Genomic DNA, 23,247 nt, shown 5'->3' with positions numbered 1-23,247 from the left:
TGTAAATTTCCGCATCTTTTTAACCTTCGTTTTCAAAGCTATGAAAATGTTCTTAAAATGAACACTAACAGTTTATATTTTCGTGTTCTTTGTCTCATTTCATTATCAAGCTCATCATAATTGCCGCAGCGAAGATGATAATGACGACGACGAATCGTTTCATCACCAAATTTTGTTTTGTTTTTATATATTTATTATACATTTCAAATGTGAGCGTTGTGGCCGCTTTAAACTTGATCGACAACGACATGATTGACGCCAAAGCTGCTACTGCTGCTGATGATTCCTAATACAAATGGTCTTTCACAATGCTCTCTTACTATGCGGTTGCCATTGTCACTGTCATTGAAAAAGTGATGCTGATGTTGTTGCTGGCTGGTTCTTCTACTTCCTCTGGCCTGGTGATAATGGTTTTTTGATAAAAATGTAAAAAGCCAAAATATACACAGCACAATTTCCAATGCCTATTGTAGTTATTTATGGTCAACATATGTTGTTTACCGACAAAATGTTATTGTTGGTTTTCCTTGCTCTTTTTATTACATTTTTCTGCCTGCCTGTCTGCTTCACTGACTGGTTGCCGTTTTTGGCCACTTTTGTATTTTCTTCATTCTCTGAAAAAAGCCATACGCCACCGCTGGCAGCAAGCATTTTTGGTCGCATTTATGATGCTGCATAACAAATAACCAGTGAGAGCTTAAAACATTCGAAACCAATATAATTTTATTATACTTGAGAGAGAGAGAGAGAGAGCTTTATGTGAAGAAAATATAAAAGCGATAACGGTTGAAATACCTGAGGAGTTAAAACAAGCAGTGTTGTACATTTGTCTCAAGAACAGGGATGTTTTAACAGCCCAACGGCGATAGAATGACATATTTTATGGCTAAGTCCAGAGTGATGTCGATAGAAATTTCAGCCAACTAGTTTGCGTGGCGGAACATATCGATGAATGCTAAATCGTACACATTGTAGACATCATGCAAAATGTTGAGATCAGTTAACAGTATTTGTTAAGGGGATGGTTCGGTTTTTGCAAACCTGGTTTTCGGTCTTTTAAGTTGAATGTTGTAATCGGTTTTATTAAAAATTGCAATTTTTTGACAATTATTTCCTTTGCCTTTTGGGGAAAATTACTTCAACAGTTTGTCCTTTAAAGACAATTTCATCTTATTTTTGTCTTTAGTGAAAAATAAATCAAATTTTGTGGTCTATTTCGATTTCGTTAAAATGTTTACATAAACTATTTAAAAAGGACTCGTTTATGTATATGTATGTACAAGAAATAACCGGTTGTTTAAAAAAGCAAATTTTTCGAATAACTCGAAAATCGGTTTTGAGAGAATCAGAATCCTTCGTGCTCATGTTATGAGAAACGGTTGACACATGAACACACTCAGAAAAATGCTTATCGTAAATATGAGTTTATTACATAATACAAGTTAGTTCATGATAATTATCTACGATTAGTTGAAAATTCTTAAAGAGAAAATTAACTTAGTACAAATAAAATAATAACTATTTATGAGTATAGATAAAATAGCTTGCAACTCTTGCTTATAACTTTGTCTTCTTGGTTTGGCTCGACGTAATCGAACAATTTGCAACAACAGTTGTTGGTGTTTTATTTGTAATAATATTTCGTACCAATATTTCGACCACCGCCGGTGATCTTCATCAGGGTTTGACATTTTAAAACAAAACAATCGACTTTTCCATTACAGCGAACAAAATGATCATTTTCTATCCGGTTTGCCTCAAATATGAGCGAAATTGTGTAGTTTTTCTATAAATCTGCCATATAATAGACCGACCTCTCGATTAATGGTTTTAGACCTATTTTCAGCCGATTGTGCTGAAATTCGGATCAGTGGGTTCTATTACACCTTTCAAATTCCGTACAGAATATGATCCACATAGCGGCCGTATTTGGATATAGCTACCATATAGACCGATCTTTCGATTTTGAATCTAGGGACTATAAAATATATTTGTCATCCGATTTCGTGAAAAATGAATTCTGTGAAAAATTTCCACGGATGAACATAGTTGAAGGACATGTGTGTACTATGGATATCAAATTTCTGTCAAATCAGGCAAAAATTAAAGCTTCTAGGGACCGTAGAAAACCATTCGGGGGATCGGTTTATATTAGAGCTATATCAGGTTACAGACCGATTTGGACAATACTTACCATGGTTGTGTGGTTGTTTCAAGTCACAACAAAACACTCTGTGCAAAATTTCAGCCAAATCGGACAAAAATTTTAGCTTGTAGTGGGTTCAGAAGTCAAAGATTAGTAAGTTTTGTTAAGGTAGGCAAATTAAATTCATACTTTTACAGGTTTAAGAACCTACTTTTTAAGACGTAAAAAAAAAACCAAAGCCAACCATACTTATACATATCGCCACATTATGTATATCTCAAACTACCCAAATGACTCACTTTTATACCGACCTCTACTTTAAATATTAAAATTAAAGAGAACAAATGCAGATTTTAGTTTTCGTCCTTCAACAAGGAGAAAAGGCATTGCCAAAAATTATTGAATTTGAACCTCTATATACACGGAACTATATGACATATTGAAACCAAATTTTCCATTTGCAGTAATAGGAATGTTCTCTATCGGTTGCATCCAAAAATTTGCATTACGAGTATGTTCCAAATTTGGAGATGATAATAAATATAGCTACATACTAAAATATAGCTAAATAGAATGATATAGTCCATCCGAATACATATCAGTGGGTTTATCTCTGTTCTGGTATGGGATATAGAGTATTGACCGAATATATTGAAGGTGACTCTGCTCAATATGGTAAAAAAAAATTTCCAGTAGCTGGAGTTGGTTTGCTTTCTTTTGACCCATTAAAAAACGAATACAGCGGTCAAAAAAAGTATTCATCATTCAATGTTTTTTTTTTAATAAGTCTACAAAAGACAATTGGAATAAAAACATATTAAACTAATGATGCAGTAGTGCTTGTGTGATATATATGTACACAATTTCATTGTTTTTAAAGAAAAAAATAGTATTTATTGGAACAAAAAGGGCCATTTTACAGCTGAACACAAAAAATTAAACAAAAAAAGTATTCATCATTGCAAAAAAACAAAAAAATAAATAACATAATTTAAAAAAATTAATACTTTGTTATTCGACCACCGCGTCTTATAACTTCTTTTAAACGGTTTGACATCGATTGGACTAATTTAGCGGTTATATTTTGGTCTATATTAGTCCATTCCTCCATTATCACCTGTTGCATTTGACTCTTGCTCGAAAAATTGCGCGTTCTCAATTTGCGTTCGAGATGTTCCCAAAGATGTTCAATTGGGTTCAAGTCGGGACTTTGAGGAGGAGTTTTAATGACTTTGGGGCAGTTATACAGCATCCACATCTTGGTATTTAAAGCAGAATGTTTGGGGTCATTATCTTGATAATATTGAAAGTTATTACCAAGCCCAAGTTTTACAGCACTATCTTTTAAATTCCTCTTTAAAATGTCAATGTAATACTTATGATCCATTACTCCATTAATAATTTCAAGATTTCCCGCTCCTGAAGCCGCCATACACCCCCAAACCATTAAACCACCTCCACCATGTTTTACAGTAGCAACTGTGTTTCGTTCTTCAAGCTCTGTATTTGGTTTTCTGTACACTATGACCTTTCCATCGCACCCAAAAAGATTAAACTTGCTCTCGTCTGCAAAAATGACTGTTTTCCAAAATGATTCGGGCTGTTTTACATACATTTTTGCGAAGTTTAGCCTTTTCACTCGGTTTATTTTATTTATAAAGGGCTTCTTACGTGCAGTTCTTCCTCTGTAACTATGCCTTTTGAGTGTATTTCGAATTGTTTGTGTAGTAACTTCCTTCCCTAAATATTCCATAGTGTTTTTACGAAGAATGGTCGCATTTGTCTTCGGAGTTTTCGGAACTTGCCGCACTAGCCAACGCACATCTCCAACTGAAAGTGCTTTTGGTCGACCAGATCTTGGTTTATTGTCAACAGTTTTCGTTTCTGTCCACTTTCTGATGATGGATTGTATAGTAGATCGTGGTCTATTTAATATTTCACTGATAGTTTTTTGAGTTAAACCATTCCTGTGGTGTTTTATTATCAAAACTTTTACCTCATCAGAAACCTCGTTTTGCTTACGACCCATTTTGACAAAAACTATATTTTCAATGAAATTAAATATTTGCTGTCAAGGGCAAAGCCTCCTTTACTAAATAAAACAGAAAAGGGGGATTCCCAAATAATATTTGAATTTGACTTTGATGATAGCACATCAATGATGAATACTTTTTTTGTTCTGTTTTTGGTGTTATTATATAAAATTGCATTTTTTGCGCTAATTAAATTTATTTTTTGAATTTATTTTAAAACATATTACGAAAAATAAACTATTGCATAAAACTGCATTATTTGTTTACTTTAAATTTTCTTCAATTACCCAAAATAAGTGAATTTATTATCAATTTTGCTAATGATGAATACTTTTTTTGACCGCTGTAGTTTGAGCACACACTAATACTGATAGTTTGAGCACACAAAATCACCTTCAAATTCATTTACGGCAATATTTTCTCAAAGTACCATGTAAACTAAGTGAATTTAACAACTCCCCAATCCAATATTTTCCTCGAAGTCATACGTACATCAATAAACATGCTTTTAAATGGTAATTATCGAAATACAATATCATCGGCCTTCAATTATAATATAGCCCTAAGATACTCTCCTAATGCAATGTTTACGAATTGTTGCTGACAAGAAAATAATGAACTTTGTTTACAATTATTATCCAATTTCTTTATTAAAGTTCACGTTCGGTTACCACAACATTTACAAATTGACGAAAACGTTTCCATTTATCCAAAGTTCACACGTTCGATTGTCACAACAATACGTGCGCTAGTTTAAAATTTCATTTACCACTATATTGAAAAGAGAAGAAAAAGAAACACATAAGAGGGCGAAGTAACTCGAACCACATGTGTTTGCTATATCCGCAAACGTTGTGCTTGTTTATATTTGTATTGTAGTTTTTTTTTGAATGTTTTTCAACATTGACAAACCTTTGGCTTATTTTATGGCTAATGTATATTTACGTGTTGGCTTTAGGAACTAAGTGACATTTTAATTGTTAATTGACACCCTATAAACCATACATATTCTTAATGGTCTTGACATTCTGAGTCGATCTTGCCATGTCCGTCCGTCTGTTTGTTGAAATCGCGATAGCGTTCGAACGAATAAATGTACTTTTATTTATTATTCATTTTAATATTTCATGGAAATGATGGAAAAGCAAATTTTTGATTAAGTTCAATTTGCTAACCTTTTATTAATAAATTAGTGATAGCATAGTATTATACTTATACTATTATTGCAATCATGCAATAAAAATTGACAATTTGACATTTTAATTTTTCTAATTAACAAATTTTAAATTTGTCCCACAAATATTCTATAAAGAAAATCTTGGAGAGTTGTCATATTAATGTTGCCAGAAGGGGCAACCACCGCAGAAAAATTTTTTCGCGCTAGGTTTTCATCGTCATAGGCGTACTTGCTAATCTATTCACCCTCTCGGTCTTAATAAATATTTGTATGGGTTATATGATCTCAATGACCAATCAAAACAGCCAACTAAGTGCAGACGGTAAAATTGATATCCATTATCACAAATTCTTCATAGATGAGTTTATATACTGTCAAATATGGTTATTTACGCTTATGGATTGAAGATGGAAAGCATAATGACCACCTGTCAGACTGATCTAATTAGCTCGAAAAATCCCCAAATAAATTCCACCCATACCAGCTATAATACATTATAGCTATAATACATTAAAGTATTAATGTCTACCGCTAAACAGATATGATTTTATCCGTCTCCAAGACGAAAAACGAAAAGCATACCATACAAAATCGACCGTTAAAGGTCAAACAGTCAAATTTGAAATAATTTATTTGTGATTTGTGACTTTTTTTAGAAAATAGACTTTGATGGAAAAAACTTGCTGATTTTCTTCAGTAGGACATTCCCTAACATTACTTATGAAATTATCTTCATAAAAGTATTGTTTTCGTTAAGATTTTTGAAGTACTTCAAAAAAGTACCGTCAAAAATGTGTGTTTTCAACTGTGAAAGACGAATATAGTAACAGCCTAAAGACTCAAATTGAACCAAAGAGAGCAAAATCAACAAAACGCCAAAGTAATTGTTTAAAAAGTTATCGACATAAACCTGTAATGTGTTTTAGTGTGAGTGTCCGTCCGGTACGGCAGCAGGGCGAATGTGTTGCATACAAATACAAAACAAAATACCGCAGAAACATAAAAGGCCATAAAAATGCACATAAAATTAAATGAAAATATACAAATCCCAAAGCACAATAATGCCTCACAAATAATTTCGCGAATACGTTCAATGATTTTTTGTTTCATTTTATTGCGGTTTGAAGGTAAAAGTTTTTATGAAAACCAATATGTTTTTCGTTTTGTGTCTTTTTCTCACATTACAACTTCGATTATATATAAAAAATGCAGAGGTCAGATGTCAAAGTTACAAATAACCACAATACAACGGCAAACGGCCACAAACACTAATGGCTCAGAAAGAAAACAGCTGATGTTATGTGGAGCAGCCAATATAAATGACTGGAACATCTACCCAAGTAAGAGAGACAGAGAGCGAGAGAGTAGCTTTATGAGAAAGAGTGCATACATATGATGTTTGTTTATCTGTGGGTATGTTATGCTTTCTGCGTGTTTTCTCAATACAGCAAAGCAACACTGGCAGCCTCTATGCTTGCAGAAATGGCGTACAAAAGAAATGAAGTAGGAAACATAATCCTAAAAAGAACACTTGAAGTGATTGTAATGTGTATGTGCTTGTGCACCAGAACAGCTGTTCTTCTTTTATCTTAAATAAAAAGGACAACAAGTTTTAAGCGTCAAGTAATTGAAAAATAAAATATTATACCAACTAAAAAAAGAGAAGCAAAGAAAAACTTTGATAGTTTTTATATCCATGGCAGCCATATAATTTTTGTTTATTACTATTCATAGATAAAATCGAAACTATTGACAATTAAATGAACGTATGAAAAAGAAAGTTAATTAGTTCATAAAATATTGTTGAATAAAACTAATTAATTTGGTATTGCTTACAGCAGCCAGTACTGTAGTAATATGTTTAAATTAATTCCTGTGCCCATCACTGTATTACAACATCCAATAATGTTTTTTATTTGATTAGAGTATAATTTGTTTTCGAAGAAGTTGATTTGAAGGACGTTGAGGGAAAATAAATTACAAATTAACTTGATCCTTATTAACAAATTTCGGCAGACCTTTAATGCTGGAAAGGCCAAACGGTCATTTTGATAGATTTTTAAATTTCATTTGAAATTATTAAAAAAAAAATCCTTTTTTTGTGCTAAAATTTATGTAGGTTTTTACTCAATTGGTGTAATTTTTATATTTAGCATCCCATTTTATTTGTAAATTTTTTTTTTACGGAGTTAGGTATTTGGTATACCAAGAGAGACCAACCGGTCAATTTGCCACTTGTATAAAATAGTACCACTGCTCGCCAAAATTCATCAAAATACAACCAAACCTCAGCTTGCAGAAATTATGGGAACCATGTTACGGTATTTTGTCGAATAAACCACTATACTTTTCTTATAATATTAAATTTTGCCATTATAAATATGAAACCTTAGTAAGAATACACATTTTTATATGAATATCAAAATATATTTGTGTGGATATATACACCTATAGTTATTCTTCAGCCTTAAAAAATGTAGATATCGAGTTAAAGTTTGGCACAGATTCGTATTTTGCCTATAGCAGGTTAAGTGTTGAACGAGCAAAATCATATATAGATATAGCTGGCACATAGTCCGTCTTCCCCGCTAAGGGTCTTCAGCCCATAAAAGCCACATTTATTACTCGATTTCGCTCACCGAATCGAAAATGGTCCATATCGGGCCATAATTAGATATAATCAGATAGCTGCCATAAAGGCCAACCTACCGATTTTTTACCCATTACCCGAATTTGGTCCAGATCGATGTAAAATCTGAACCTGAATCAAAAAGCTCTCTCCATCTAGCTCTATCGTTAGCCAAAGCCTTAGCCTGATTCTTCGATATATAGGTTGATTCCAACTAAGTCTTCGTGCAACGGATCCATGTGTTTTTCGGGCGTCCTCTTCTTCGCTGTCCTCTCGAGTTCCAGTCTTAAGACATTTCTCGCTATATTATCGGGCGGTCAGCGGAGAATATGACCCAACCAAATCCATTTTCTCTTTCGGATTTCTACATCGACAGGGGAAGTGTTTGTTCTTATTTGCATTTCCTAATTTGAAATACGATTTGGCCGAAAAATTCGAAGTATTTGTCGTAGGCAGCGATTTATAAAAACTTGGATTTTGCGGGAAGTCGCTTGTGTCAAGCTCCAAGTTGTACAGACACATAATAAAATAGATTTCACACTACTGTTGAAGGTTCTGACTTTTGTATTATGTGAGATACCACTGCTTTTGATTGTCTCTTATTTAAAAAAAAAAAATTCTAGACAATTCCTCTTTTTTAGTTATTTCATACATAATTAGTACGTTGATGTTTAAATTCGCTTGCACTTATGCTCACATCGCTTAACTGGAAATTTATTTCAAATGCAAGTTTGCCCATGAACATTCCATTAAGGAAGAGGGGCAAACTTACTTCACTTATCCGACTTACGCTAAAGTTAAAATTACGGATAAGTGAAACCAAATCGACGTATATACGAATCCTTTCCACCGTAAATAGATAACTTTTGCATGGCTGAATGACCAACATGTGTGCCTAATTTAGTGACAGGATATCAGTCTCTGAAACAATTGTATACCCTCAACCATGGGTTAGAAGTATACTGATTTCGTCATTCCGTTTGTAACACATCAAAATAAAGATCCGAGACCCAACGCAGTATATAACATCTTGATCGTCTTGCCATACATAGCCGATTAAGCTATGTTTTTCTTTCGAAGGAGTAAAGCTAGTAACGCTGACTTCTAACAACTTTGCTACATGTGGCTCAAATCGCTTTGCAATCTGATATAGCTTCTATTCAAAACCGATCGGCCGATTTGACTACTCTAACCTCTAGAGACTGCACAAAGGCGGCAATATCCAAATCAGAGAACTGCAAGCGGTGTCATTTTTTTGATTTGCGTTATACTTCAAAAAAATGGATGTCAACACATAACGCAAACTCAAATCAAATCATGATGTTTGTTCGTTGAATGATTCGTTGTTGTGTATAAAACAATGACAGCAATAGTGAGACAACTAACACCTGAAATGGCACAAAAACGCATAAGCATTCAATCAAATCATAGTGATGATGCTGAGGGGTTGCTTTAGAAACGGTCAGGGATGGAAAATTGTGATCTTGGTAGTTTTGCTGATTGTTTTAAACAGGGTTACCGTTGAGAATTTTCAAAAGGTCGCATAAAAATTCAATTTAAAAAAAACGTTTCCTCAAAAAAAGTAGAGAGTGTCTGATAAGACTTTGACAATGTCATTTGACCCTAAAAAGGGTCCGACATTAGTCGCACAACGGTAACACTACTTCGAAAGATGTTTGCAATTTTTTAAAAATTAAAACTATGTCAAACTTTTGAGTAAGTTGGCGAACATTTTAACAAAACAATTATAAAGAAGATAAAAAATTGAATGCCCTACCTCACACTTCAGTGACAGACATGACCTCTACATCATGGAGAGGATTTTATATATCCTACAGTGGTTTTGTAAACACATAAAAATGGGCGATATAAAATAAAATATATTTCATTCATATCAAAAAGTATCTAAATAAGATTTTCATACCAGAAAATGGAAGCGCAAACAGACCATGAACATTCCATTAAGGAACAGAGGCAAACATCGTACCATTTCAATGATCCTTTTTATTATCTCTGACACGCTAGACATGGCTTTGTTTTTGAAAAATATCAATATATACATGAATTTTTATACGAATCGTTAATTTTGATTTTTATTTTAGCAAGTAAAACGGCATTTAGTTCAGCCGGGACGAACTTTATATTAACCACCTTTTACCATTCAAATGCATAATTTATTAACCCATAGCAGCTATAGCCACCATATTCAGGTGTATGGCAGCTATATCAAAATAAAAAAAAAATACGTTCAGATCCATAAAGCAAAGATGTCACTGTGTCCACTGGTCACTGTGTCAAATTTCAGTGAAATTGGACAATAAATGCGCCTTTTATAAGTCCAAGTCCTTAAATCGGGAGATTGGTCTATATGGAAGCTATAACTAAAAATAGACCGATCTGGGCCGTATTAAACCGAATGTCGAAGAGCCTAACGCAGCACACTGTGTCAAATTTCATCGAAATTGAGTTTGGTCTTAAGGACTGGAGGTCCGCTTTATCCAAATATAGTCCGATTTTGCCCATACTCGGTACGAATGTCAAAGGACATAACACAAATCATTTAGCCAAATTTTAGGGAAATCGGTTAATAAACGATTATAAATAATTATGTTTAGGTTAGGATGATGTGAGGGTGGGCCGGCTCGAAATACATGACCACATATTAATTTAGAATAATTTTTTGTGTTAGAAAATCGATCCATTCGAAAAATTCGCTTAAATCGCTTTACCCAGTGGCAATTTATAAGGGCAAAATTACAAAAAGTTAATTACCATTCTTTTATCATGGTACCATTCTATATGATCTGTAAAATATTCAAGAAAATCGGTTTACCCTCTTAAGAGTACATGCAAAATAAAATTTTACGACAATTTAGCGTTGGTTTGGATGTTTCATAATTTTTTTAACTCGCACTCAAAATCTTCTACTTATTGCAATTATTGCTTCAAATTCAGCGAACTCGGACAATAAATGCGGCTGTATGAACTTAACGCTAAATGTTTTTATTCTTTTTACTTTTATTTATTTGCAACAACTTTACCCCATATGCCGTAGATTTTTTTCGTCGACCTTTCTGAAGACCTCTTAAAAGTGTTATTAATGACTTGATATAGTTGGACTATATATAGTTTCTAACGAAAACTTCAAAGTTTTAGTAACTAACAAGCCATTTCAGAATTCCATTTATATGAAAACATTTAAATGATTGGTGACATCTGATAGCATGCTACAGTTGTAATCAATTTGCTAAACACTTTCGCTACAGGGTTGACATCCGCCAAACAAAGGCAATAATTAAACATGATACCAAAAGTGAGGAAAGAATGAAAGTTGCTTATTTATTAAATCGTGAATCACCAATTTGTCTCAAAATGGTAAAACCATTCACAAGATTTTTACTATGACCATTTAAATGTATGTATATTAGAACTCGTTAAACTACAATACTATGTCTACCTCTAGCACCTATTATAAAAATAAAATTTTTAAATAGTCTTTTTTTCAAATTTCTTTTTTAGTAAATTTATAATAAATGGATTTTCTGCCAATTTTCTTCCCTTAAAAAATTGATGTCAAGCATTTATAATGAGCATAAAAATAAACTGTCCACATGTGGACATTTTATACATTTTCCAAATTTATACTTTTTGGCAGAATTCTAAATAGTTTTTTACCTACACAAAACAGAGAGCAAAAACATTTTCGCGATATTAATCATACATATATGAGATTTCGAAAATTTTGTGAAAAAAATCACACACTTTTGTTTTTTGCTTATTGACCATTAGGAACACGGGTTAAATATTTATGGAATGACGTTTGCTAGAAAGTGTACTATGTATATTATATATCCTCAAGTATATAATACATTGTTCATTCGAAGAATGAGAAACAATTCATCTTTAGTATTGACGTATCTATAGAAGCACTCTTATAAAAAAAAAAACACACACTTTGTTAAGTAAAATATACGATTGTATACATATGAATGGGATTTTTATTTCGTAACTGTCTTTTAATGTCGATGTAGAGAAAATATTAGGGGTTCCTTAACCTCTTGCAACTGTAGCAAGGGGCAGAGATTTTGCAAATCGTAAAAAAAGTCATTGCGAAAAAAATTCTGCAAATTAGACAAAAATTGTGGCCTCCAGAGCCTCAGAGTTTTACTTGGAAGATCGGTTTATATAGGGGTTATATCTAAACCTAGTCTGATTTAATCCCAACTGACCTACATCAGTAAGAAGTACTTTTGTTAAATGTCAAGCGGAATGGCACCGTTAGTCAGCCCTTAATCTAGTTAAAGTATTAATTTTGAAGAGAAGCAGGGAATTTATATGTTCAATGGAGAGTTTACTCGACCAGAAAACGTACAACATGGGCATGCTGACTTCAAAAATAATCGTTACCACATTGCTAATGCAGAACGAAGTGGATACCAAAACATGACAGTAACTCCAGAAAATCTTAGAAAACGGTTTCATAATTACAGTGCAGATGCATTAGTTAGAATATTGGTTTTCCTGCACTGAAAAAAAAAAATGTTGTCCTAATTTTAAAGATTCAAGCTAAAGATAAGCAAACTTAATTTAAAGATGATAATTTTTCCAACCTTTTAGGTTTATAGATCCTTAACTTTGCGTCTTGTTATTAAACATATATAACAGACAAATCTAAAATGAAAGTCAATATTGTTGAAAGTTAGGAAATTCACTTTGGGATAAGACATCCGTGCACCTTAGTTAAAGCCGCAAAATAGCCTAAGAAAAATGAGCGTCTTTAAATGATTAATTTTTTTAGATTAAAATGCTAAGCTTAACAAGTAAGAGCGTGCTAAGTTCGGCCAGACCGAATCTTATATACCTTCCACCATGGATAGCATTTGTCGAGTTCTTTGCGCGGTATCTCATTTTCGGCAAACAATGAATAATGAATAGGAACTGGTATGGTATTGGAGCTATATCAAGACATAGTCCATAAATGAATTGAATGCTGAACATTGTAGAAATCATTGTGTAATATTTCGGTGCATTCGGATAAGAACGGCGCTTTGTAGGGGCTCAAGAAACAAAATCGGGAGATCGGTTTATATGGCAGCAATATCAGGTTATGTACCGCTAATCCAAAGCACAGTTGTTGGAAGACATAACAAAACATCTCATCCAAATTTTCAGTCAAATCGGACGAGAATTGCGCCCTCAAGAGGCTCAAGACCCAAGATCAGTGTATACGGCAGCTATATCGGAATATAGACTGATTTGGACCTTTTAAGATCCCAACCAATCCCAAGGTTATTGAAGCCCATAGTGGAAAATTTCATCGGATAAGAATTGGCACTTGATTAAAAAGTGCCCCTATTACAAGCAAACCTAACCTAAGGAGTAATGTCGGGCGATAGGTTTATATGGGAGCATTTGTATATCAAGATATAGACATTTCAAACCATATTTGGCATGTTGAAGGTTATAGAATAAGTCGTTGTAAGAAACGTTAGACAAATCGAAAAATAATAGCACCCTCTAGAGGCTTAAGAAGTATAATCGGGAAATGGGTATATATCAAAGCTATATCAGATTATGAACCGATTTAGACCATACTTCGCACAGTTATTGGAAGTCATAACGAAACACCTCATTTACAATGTCCGCCATATCGGACAAGAATTGCATCATCTAGAGGCTCAAGAAGTATAATCGGCAGATCGGTTTATATGGGAGCTATATAAGATTTCAGACCGCTTCGGACCATAATTTCCACATCTATTGAGTGTCATAATTAACACCATTGTACAAAATTTCGGCCAAATCGAATAAGATTTGCGCTCTCTAGAGGCACAAAAGTATAAAGACGCTATTGCACGGTATGTATGTAGTTGTCTTATGACATGTCAAATTTAGGACATATAGAGTTACACATGTCGTATAAAACGAATTAAACCAACATATGAAAATCTCTTCTGACAAAAATATAGAAGAATCAGGTGTTTTCGTTGTCAATCGAATGAAAGCAGCCACAAATTAAATTGTTTCCACAACTTCATAATTTAACCAGCGTCCTCAGGTAAAAGCGTCCTAATCGGGAGAACGGTTTATAGGGAGCTATATTTGGATTGTAAAGGGACCGATATGGTCCAAACCGACCTATACTAATAGAAAGTATTTGTGCAAAATTTCTAGCACCTGGCTTTATTCCTTCCAAAGTTAACGTGCTGTCCACAGACAGATAGACGGACGGACATGGCTAGGCCAATCGCCATGACTTAAAATGTCATGGCGATCGGTAGTAGACTTAATTGGTTCTTAGAGTAATATTTCGATCAACAAACGGAATGACGATATGAGTGTACTTCCATCCTATGGTGGAGTGTACAAAAACTTGATTTTACAATAAATACCCAAAAATGTTTCACTTAAACCAAAATAGATAAAATCGAAAATGTAATGTAAAAATTAATTGTTTAATCTTTATTCTTAATTGTTTTTTTTTAATTAAAAAGTTTATTGAAAAATTTTTAACGAAAAATTTCTTCACCCAAGGATTCATATTGGCTTTGGCTCTACAAGATAATATATCTAAGGATAACATAAGATAATATATCAAATATTTTGTTCTTGCGCCCCTTTTATTTTGGTCATCGTGTAGGGCTTTTTGCTACGCCTCTCCATGAACCATTTTCTGATTTGATTTTATACACACATTATTATATACGAGGTTTAATTAAACAAATAACCGTTATTTTAAATTTTTTCAAAAAGTATTTATTTATTCATCAATAACTATCATTCAAAGTAACCCCCTCAGATATTTTTTTCCGATTCTTTCCGTTATTTTAATCCTCGAAACATATCTGTAACGCGCTTTTTGGTTAAACAAAACTTAATACAGTTTCTTTGGTCAATTTTTTCGAATAGTAAAACATCAAAGAGCACACCAAAATACGACTAAACTTTTTATTTGGCAAAAACAAACTGACAATCCAAAACGACGGTTAATGCCAACATATATAACATACATGTGCACTAACATAACAGACAAAAAAAAGCGAATATCGAACATACGTAACTCACGAAATTGGAAATAATGGTTATTTTTGGATCAGACATTTTTTTAATTTCAATAAAAAATTAAGGATAGTTGACCATTTTAGAAATTTAATGTGCTTTTTAATTGAATATAATTGTTTTAATAGCATTTCGATGATTGATTTGTTCATTTTTGAAGCAATTTTAATTGAAACTTTATCTTTTTTCTTAAATCACAACATTGTATTAAATTTCGTGATTGAAATCGATTTTTTCTTTTAAACTATTCTAATCGTAGATGTAAAAAATATATACATATACCCCAGATCTACTGTTTTGATATACTAAACCACGGATAGAAAAAAACAATATTGCAAGCGTGATCGGTAGGAAAAAAAATTGTCCCCAGCTGTTGCGAAAATCATATGTCACAACATGTCATACGGTCCTTCACTGGTATCGCACACACACACACACACTTGCAAGGCACGAGAGACTAAATAATATGAACTCAGTATGAACGAGAAAACATTCTCATATTTATGTACAAAATCCTTTGATTTCATACACAGGTATCTCGGATACAACCAAGCATATGTGTGCATATTACAATTTAATAGGTAAAAAGCTCTCTTCTGCAATTAAAGAAACCATCTGTTTTGCAAGCCAATGCATTGCAATGCGACGTCGATGGCGACGGATAACTGACAAATGCGAATCTCTTGTTCTTCTTCTTTTTTTTGTTATTTTTCTTCTTTTGTGTGTGAAGAGAGAAACAACGATGAAACCAATAATGTGGATAACTCATTGTTGTTGCTTTAGTTTTCAATTGAGTTTTTATTTTTGCTGTTGTTCTCGTTGCTAAGTTGCTGTGTTAGCCGCTGCAGCAGTAGTGCACAGTCAAGTAAAACAAAACAAGCAGCAACTACAACAACAACGAAAGTATGCAATGGGAATGAAGTCATGGAAAAATTATTGCAAGGCAAGTAACCGTGTCAGCAAAAACACTCTTAAAACAAAACCAAATCAAAAACAAAGTAACACAACACAGCCAGGCTTGATGGCTGGCTACGGCAGCAGCAACAGCAATTTCGTGAATGATGCTGCCGATGGGGCTCAAAATTACCGCCGCGGGACCAGTAACCGCATCAACGACAACGGCGCAACACAACACCTCTATTTGATTATGATGATGTAGCAACAAACGACGAAAACAACAGCAGTACCAGCAAACATCTAATATTTGAACAAAAGTGAGCTACATTTGTGACGCAGCAACACTCTTTTTTGTTTTTGGTATTACAACAAGCAGCGGTTGGTGTAAGGTTTACTTAGTTGGCTTTAGTTGTTCATAGTTTGTTTCTCTTTCTTTCTTGGTTTTTGCAAAACTAATTCTAACAAACGAACTACTGACTACAATGATGGAGGAGCGACAGCCAAAGAAGACGAAAACAGCAAAATATTGTGTTTGTAACGGTATGCAGTCGGTGTGAGCAATATGTTGCGCTTGGTTGATTCAAATACAGCAAAAACAACAAAAAGCCCTACAACAATGAAATGCAGAAATGTGTATGCAGTGTTGCACTGTGGTTTTTCTTATAACCACAGATAAGCAAGGCATGATTCATTTGCTGGCCTATCAAATTAAACACGGGAATTGTGAAATTGTAAAGCATTAAAGAAAACTAATAACGCATTTGCTACAATAAATTCAGAAAAAAGGTTTTACAGGTAGCTAAAAGATTTTCTGCCCTAGGCGGTAGGTACAATTTTACCTGACGCTACTCAAAGAAAGTATTTTTTTTAACATTTACATCTGTGACAATCCACATAATACAGAGCAGCTAATACGAAGTGCTACCAGGTTTAAATTAATTTCTTATTTATTGTTGATACCTTGTGCAACAAAAGTTGTATCATATTAATACAGCACAAGAATTTTATATAAAACTGGTCAATCTGTCAAACTAGAAATTACAGCTACATGATATTTGTTTTATTAACAGCAGAAGCATTTGCTTCAAAGTTTTTTAAAAAGAAAGTTATTCGTGTTATCTTATTGTTGGCGAACTCAATCACCTCTAAGTGAACAAAATGTTTGTGCAACGCACCATAAATCGTCATAATGAGCTAAAAGTATTACACAAACGTCTGAAATGGCTCGAATTCATTAAAATTCGAATTTAAAAATTCCGTAGTGGCAATTAAATGGTTAAAGATCTGAAAATATGGCGTGAAAGGATACAACATATATTGAAAGACGAGCTCAAGGTAAAACCTTCCAAGTTCCAAAAGACACACGATCTTACACCAAAGCAAAAAAAGTTAGACTCAAAAGAGGTTGCTGCGTTTGCGTAGTGAATTTCCGAACACCGTGTTCTCTGATGAGGAAAATTTCCCAATTGAGCAATTTGTTAACTCTCAGATGATCTAGTTTACTTAACGGAGCGCAAGTGCACCTACGAACTGTCACATGAAGTGAATTACCATCTCAAGTGATAGTAAGGGATTTTGTCAAGCCTATCGCTAAAGTAAATGCGGCTTATTATCGGGAAAACATTGTGTAAGATGCTTTGGAGCCGTGGGCAAGCAAAAGTTGCAGACGTACTAAGAAGACTCGGCACAATTACATAATGCATGCTTAAACCAGGAATAGGTAAAAAAGCATGTTCCGTACTTCAATTTATCGATTTGGTAGCTGTTCCATTTGCCAGATTCCAATCGAATGGATTTTTCTATCTGGACCAAGGACTAAACAAGTAAAAAGACTTTAACTTCACTCGGGCCAAACCTTGGATACCTACCACCTCGGATATATATATGAACCACCTTTCTTCATAATACGGTGAAAAATACATCAATAATGAACCTATAGCAGCTGAAATGCCATTTAGACCAAACTCGCCACAGACGTCGAGGAGTGAATTGTAGTAGATTCACTGTTTGAGACGGTAAAGAGGAATATTGGTCTATATGGCAGCTATATTTAAATATAGTCAGATTTTCACTATATTCACGAAGGATATGTAAGGGTCTAATACAACCTATTGTACCAAATTTCGGCGAAATCGATAAAAGGTTCCCTTTTTGTAAGCTCAAGAACATAAATCGTGAGATCGGTATATGTATATGACAGCTTTATTCAAATATAGACCGATCTTTACCATATAGGGCACAAATGTCCAAAGTTCACTGTGCCAAATTTCAATTTCATCGAAATCGGACTGTATACGCGCCATTTATGGGTCCAAGACATAAAATCGGGATATCAGTCTATAACACAGATGCATCCAAATATGGACCGATCTGGCCATATTGGACACTGGTGTCGAAGAGCCTATCAAAGCTCACTGTGCCAAATTTCAGAGAAAACGGTTAATAATCACAGCTCTTATGGGCCCAAGGTATATCCAATTCTGGACCGATCAGAGCTGTATTGAACAGGGATGTGGGGGGGCCTAACACAACCCACTGTACCAAATATCGACGAAATCGTACAATAAATGCGCCTGTTATGGGCTCAAGAACTTAAGTCGTGGAATCGCTATATATGGTTGCTATATCCATAATATAATAAAGGTGCCAATAGGCCTAACATAACTCGCTGTCCCAAATTTTATCGAAATCGCATAATAAATGTAGATGTAATGGGCATAAGACCTTAAATCGGCAGATCGGTATATACAGAGTCTAATGTAGCCAGTCTTCGAACTTACCCTGCAGTGGATAAAAAAAGAACCTGTGCGATGTTTCAGCTCAATATCTCCATTTTTAGAGACTGTAGAGTGGAGGCCACATTGGCGCAGAGGTTAGCATGTCCGTCTGCGACGCCGAACGCCTGGGTTCAAATCCCGGCGTGAACATCAAAAAACCATTGTAGGAGAATTCGTACAGCTTTCGACTAGTTTTTTGGCCGATTCAGAGCAATAGTTAAGGCAACTCAAGGTGTTTATCATTGAGCTCAAATTTGAAACGGACAGCTCTCATTGATATGTGAGAAGTTTGCCCTTGTTCCTTAATTTGCAATGTGTTCATGCGCAAATTTGCATTTGCAAAAGGTGGTCATATCGTGCAAAAGATTAGATTACTTCCACACTTTATGTGTGTCGAGGACGAGGGCATCTCATCGATGCGGTAGTGATGCACAAACAAGCCAACCTTTGTATCATCCTGAGTATTGAATGTAGGTGTTACGGTCTGGCAACTGCAGTATACAGCCAGTACATAACAGTTTAAACCCTCTTGAAGATGCATAGGGCCAGGGCCAGCTAATGCCCCCCTTGAAGGTGTAAAGGCCAAGAGTTGTATCTTCGAGCCTTGCCAAAAATATTGGATTTGAAGTTCATATTCCTGTTCAGCAAAACATCCAGTTATTTTGCGATTTTAATTTTAAAACTTCGATAGCCATGTCTGAGGAATACCCAAATCAATTCTGTGTCGGCTACCTAAGTGGAAACATAATTAAAGAATTGACTTACTTCGCTATCATCCATTTAAAATGTACCAGCTCAGATGCAATGTCTTAGCAGAATTGTAGTGAACACGAATTTTTTTCTACATATAATCCTTAAATGTAGATAACTTTCAAATAGAGTATGGAAGCTCCCTAAAAATAGCATAAGGTAGTAAAGCGCGTGTTTTCAGTATAATGCATTTGAAAGCCATTATTATCCCTTCTTGCGTGGATTTGCCTCTATATACAGTTTTAATACTGCTGGTTATAGCGAACCCAAGTAAATATGCTTTGTAAATAAAATTCTACCTAAACATCAAATTCTGTACCTAAACAGATTTTAGACGTTTAGTAATAAATCCGTTGAATTTTGTGAAGAATAAATATACTTATGCTCCTGTACTCTGGTTTACTAATTCGCAACACAAAATAAGCTATTAGTATTATTGCCATGTCGACGTTTGAATTCATACTCTAATCAAACTTCTGTGTAGCAAAGGGAATCTCAAACGATTTTAGAAATGAAAAGTATAAGGCTTAGAAGATTTAGTATTTATGTGCGTTTTGCGAATTTGAAACACAGAAGATGGGGGCTTATTTTTAACTATACTACTTTGGCACTACCTTTAGACTTTCGCAACAGTACACCCAGAGAAGTTTGTTGGTGCAAGCAGCAAATATGTGTGTCATTACAAAAAAAAGCTGGGAAGCTGAGACATTTTTCTTATTTTCAAAAAGAACAAAGAAAAAAATACGCCCAAAATAGCCAAAACTGTATACCAATAACATAATTTAAAAAGCGGCTTATGATTATTTTTTCCAAAATTGCGTGTTTATTTCTTCTGGAAGATGTCAGATGCACCTTGCATCAAAATTTCAGGCAACAACTGCAAATAACAGAGATATATCGTTTTCAAAAAAGGTCCATGTCAAGTTTTTTTCTTCTTCCGTAAAGTAGCAAAAACTCGAGTTAGGCTCTTTTTATATAAAACCATCGATATAAATGCAAAAGGCAAACGCTCCCAGACTAAGATAATTTCATTAAATTTCAAATGAAAAAATAACTATAATTTTTTTTAATTTGTTTTATCTGCAGCTGATTCTTCCCAGTTGCCTGAAAATCACTGTACCCACAGAAATGGGATGAATGCATGATATGGTTGGTTAATTTTGCTCACAGTTAAGAGGTGGCTACACAAGAATATTTAAACTCAATATTTAAAATAATAAAACACAGCATATGACATTAAGAAGTAATATAGGATTAATGCGAGAGATGTTCCTGGGTTTGTAGTTGTGGTGGCCGATTAGATACAACAACTTAGCATCATAAAATGCCATCATTATTCCACATTTGAAGCTGGCTTATAAATTAAATGACAGGCCTTGTTTCACATTCAGAATTGAAAGACTCGGATTTTAATAATCACATTAAAGAGGCCATTTGAATTTGGTTTTGTTTTCTTTGTATTGCAATAAACTTTTATATTTAAACACTTTTGCAGCACACAACAAAGACTTATTCACTCACAGCATTATTTTTAGTTTCACTTTGTATTTCTTTGTTTCAACAATGGTTTCATTTTTTGCTCCTCATATTTTTAGTACACAACGGGGCTTACTTATAATTAACCACAATTATTAATTACCGCAAATATGTTTTCAATGCAGGGAAATATGTATTTTTAAACATTTATTTTCATGCCTCTCGTATTCATAAGCATTTGAATATTGGATGTCGACTTCTGCTGATGTTTTCTTTTACGTTTCTATTTTTTTTCTTTCGTTTATTTTTTGCTTGCTTCTATCACCCAATGCAAGGTAAGCGGTGAATTATTTATTTTTTCACTTCGAAAGGCTTTAATGTTGTTGTTTGTGTTTTAACAAACTTTCGTATAACGAATATTCACAGAATCGAACAAATAATTTATTGGAAAGAAAAAAAAATACATAAAGAAACAAAACAGAAACTACGAGTTTTTTGTGTTGGGCTTAAATCATTAAATCGAAACGTCTTTAAACGTGTTGAACTACACACGAACACGTCACGTTACGATGCGATACCGCGCGTAGTCGTAGGATGCCAATGCGAAATGTTATGATCTAATCATGCCAAAAGAAGATTTCATACTGAAGTCACTTTCGTCTCGTTCTGTTTGTGGATGTGCGCTCACAGTTGTGTACTCTGTTATTTTGTGGTGTTTACTTGCTCTGCTGCCGATGTTGGCAACGCCAACGAATGCTCACATTCTACTGATGTATCTGCTGCCGCAGTTAGTTGGCAGAGAAACAAAACGGCTGTGTATTAAATGTTGCCATAAAACCAGTCAACAAAACCAAAAGCTAACAACAACAACAAAGGACCACTTAAACAAGTAAAGCACAAACAAAAATTGGCTTAGCAATACGTAAATCCAGCAACAACAAGGGAAACAGACTGGGCCCGACTGAATCATGACACCATTTAGTTTTTTAATACTCTCTTTCACAAGAGAGAGAAACGGAGATGTTAAAAGAAAAACAACAATAGAGATGCCACATGATTCAAATCAGCTGTTTTAAGCCGCCATTTGGAATCTTCGCATGCATTAAAATACGTAGCTATTATGGCTCTTTTATAAAGAAAAGGCTTCGGCGCAACTACTTTCTATCGATGTGTGCTCGATGTTCGATTTACTGAAAACGCAAAGACCTGTGTGGTTTGCTGAACAGGAAATTGAATTTCAAATCCAACATTTTGGAAGAGGCGACTATTATCCTATACATCTGCAATAGCAATATTGTACGAGTTTAAATCGGCGTACTGCTCTTGCCAGGCCTATAACACTATATGGGGTTGTGTTTTGGTGGTCCATGCATTTATTTGTTTCTCACAGCTGGATTGGCATCATCAGGTGCACTGAATTCATTGATAAATGGCTCTGAACATTGTGGCCAGACAAATTGCTACGACTTACTTCTCAGCCATCCAGACCGTCATTAAATATTTGGAAAACGTACTTGTGAATCCAAAAACAGCTAACAACTGTAACAAATCTCTCACATTCCAAGGGAACTGAAATCTGTGAGTATGCCTCTGTCGACATGTAAATGAATTTCGAGAACATGGCTCAAATCGTCCATTCCTGATAGCGGGGATGTTCGAATAAAACAAAGGTAATGTGAAAATGTTTTCTGGTTGTGTTTGATCTTATTGGTCTATATGACATTTTATAGACTGTGACTTTGGGTTCCAATGATGCAATCATTACAGGAGATTTTAACTCGAACATATTATCACTTGGCTTATATATTACTGATAATACAGTCGAACTTCCCTATAACGAATAAAAATAACACAACTTTTTTCCAGCTATTTTCACATATTCTAACCTCTATATAACGAATACTTCTCTGTGACGAATTGTTTTTACAGCGCAGATTAAAATTCTCACACAAAATAAAACTTATTCAACGATGTCAATAGCAACAAAAACAAGACCGAAAAAAAGTGCAAGAAAGTCTGTTGCGCCGGACAATATCCTGCAATGGAATCTCAACAAGATTTTAGGACGCAAAAAAGAAAGCGAAAGAGAGCATAACTGTAAAATAGTAGTGGCCTGACGACTGATTGGAAAATTAAGAAGGAAAAAAGGAAAAATATCAGTTTAAAATAAGTTGTGTAGTGATTGAACGACAGACAATACAAATAGCAAAACACAAAGGTTTATCTATTTAAAAAAAGTGTCATATTTTACGTATAAAAAATTAATGAAGGCTAATAATTAAGAAGGAATACCGGCTAGAACA

The 23,247-nt window shown here is 34.2% G+C and overlaps 1 protein-coding gene across 1 annotated transcript in view; it reads right to left on the bottom strand.

The window, feature by feature from the left end:
• The window catches only part of LOC106086884 (serine-rich adhesin for platelets), a 218,274-nt gene extending 196,683 nt beyond the window's left edge, over positions 1–21,591 (bottom strand). Inside the window, exon 1 of the mRNA XM_013251706.2 lies at positions 21,108–21,591. The gene's annotated coding sequence lies outside the window, so the exon portion shown is untranslated. The remainder of the gene's footprint in view (positions 1–21,107) is intronic.
• Positions 21,592–23,247: the final 1,656 nt, after the last annotated feature.

This window comes from Stomoxys calcitrans, chromosome 1, assembly GCF_963082655.1.
Source record: "Stomoxys calcitrans chromosome 1, idStoCalc2.1, whole genome shotgun sequence".
NCBI lineage: Eukaryota > Metazoa > Arthropoda > Insecta > Diptera > Muscidae > Stomoxys > Stomoxys calcitrans.
This window is presented reverse-complemented; position numbering and strand designations above follow the sequence as displayed.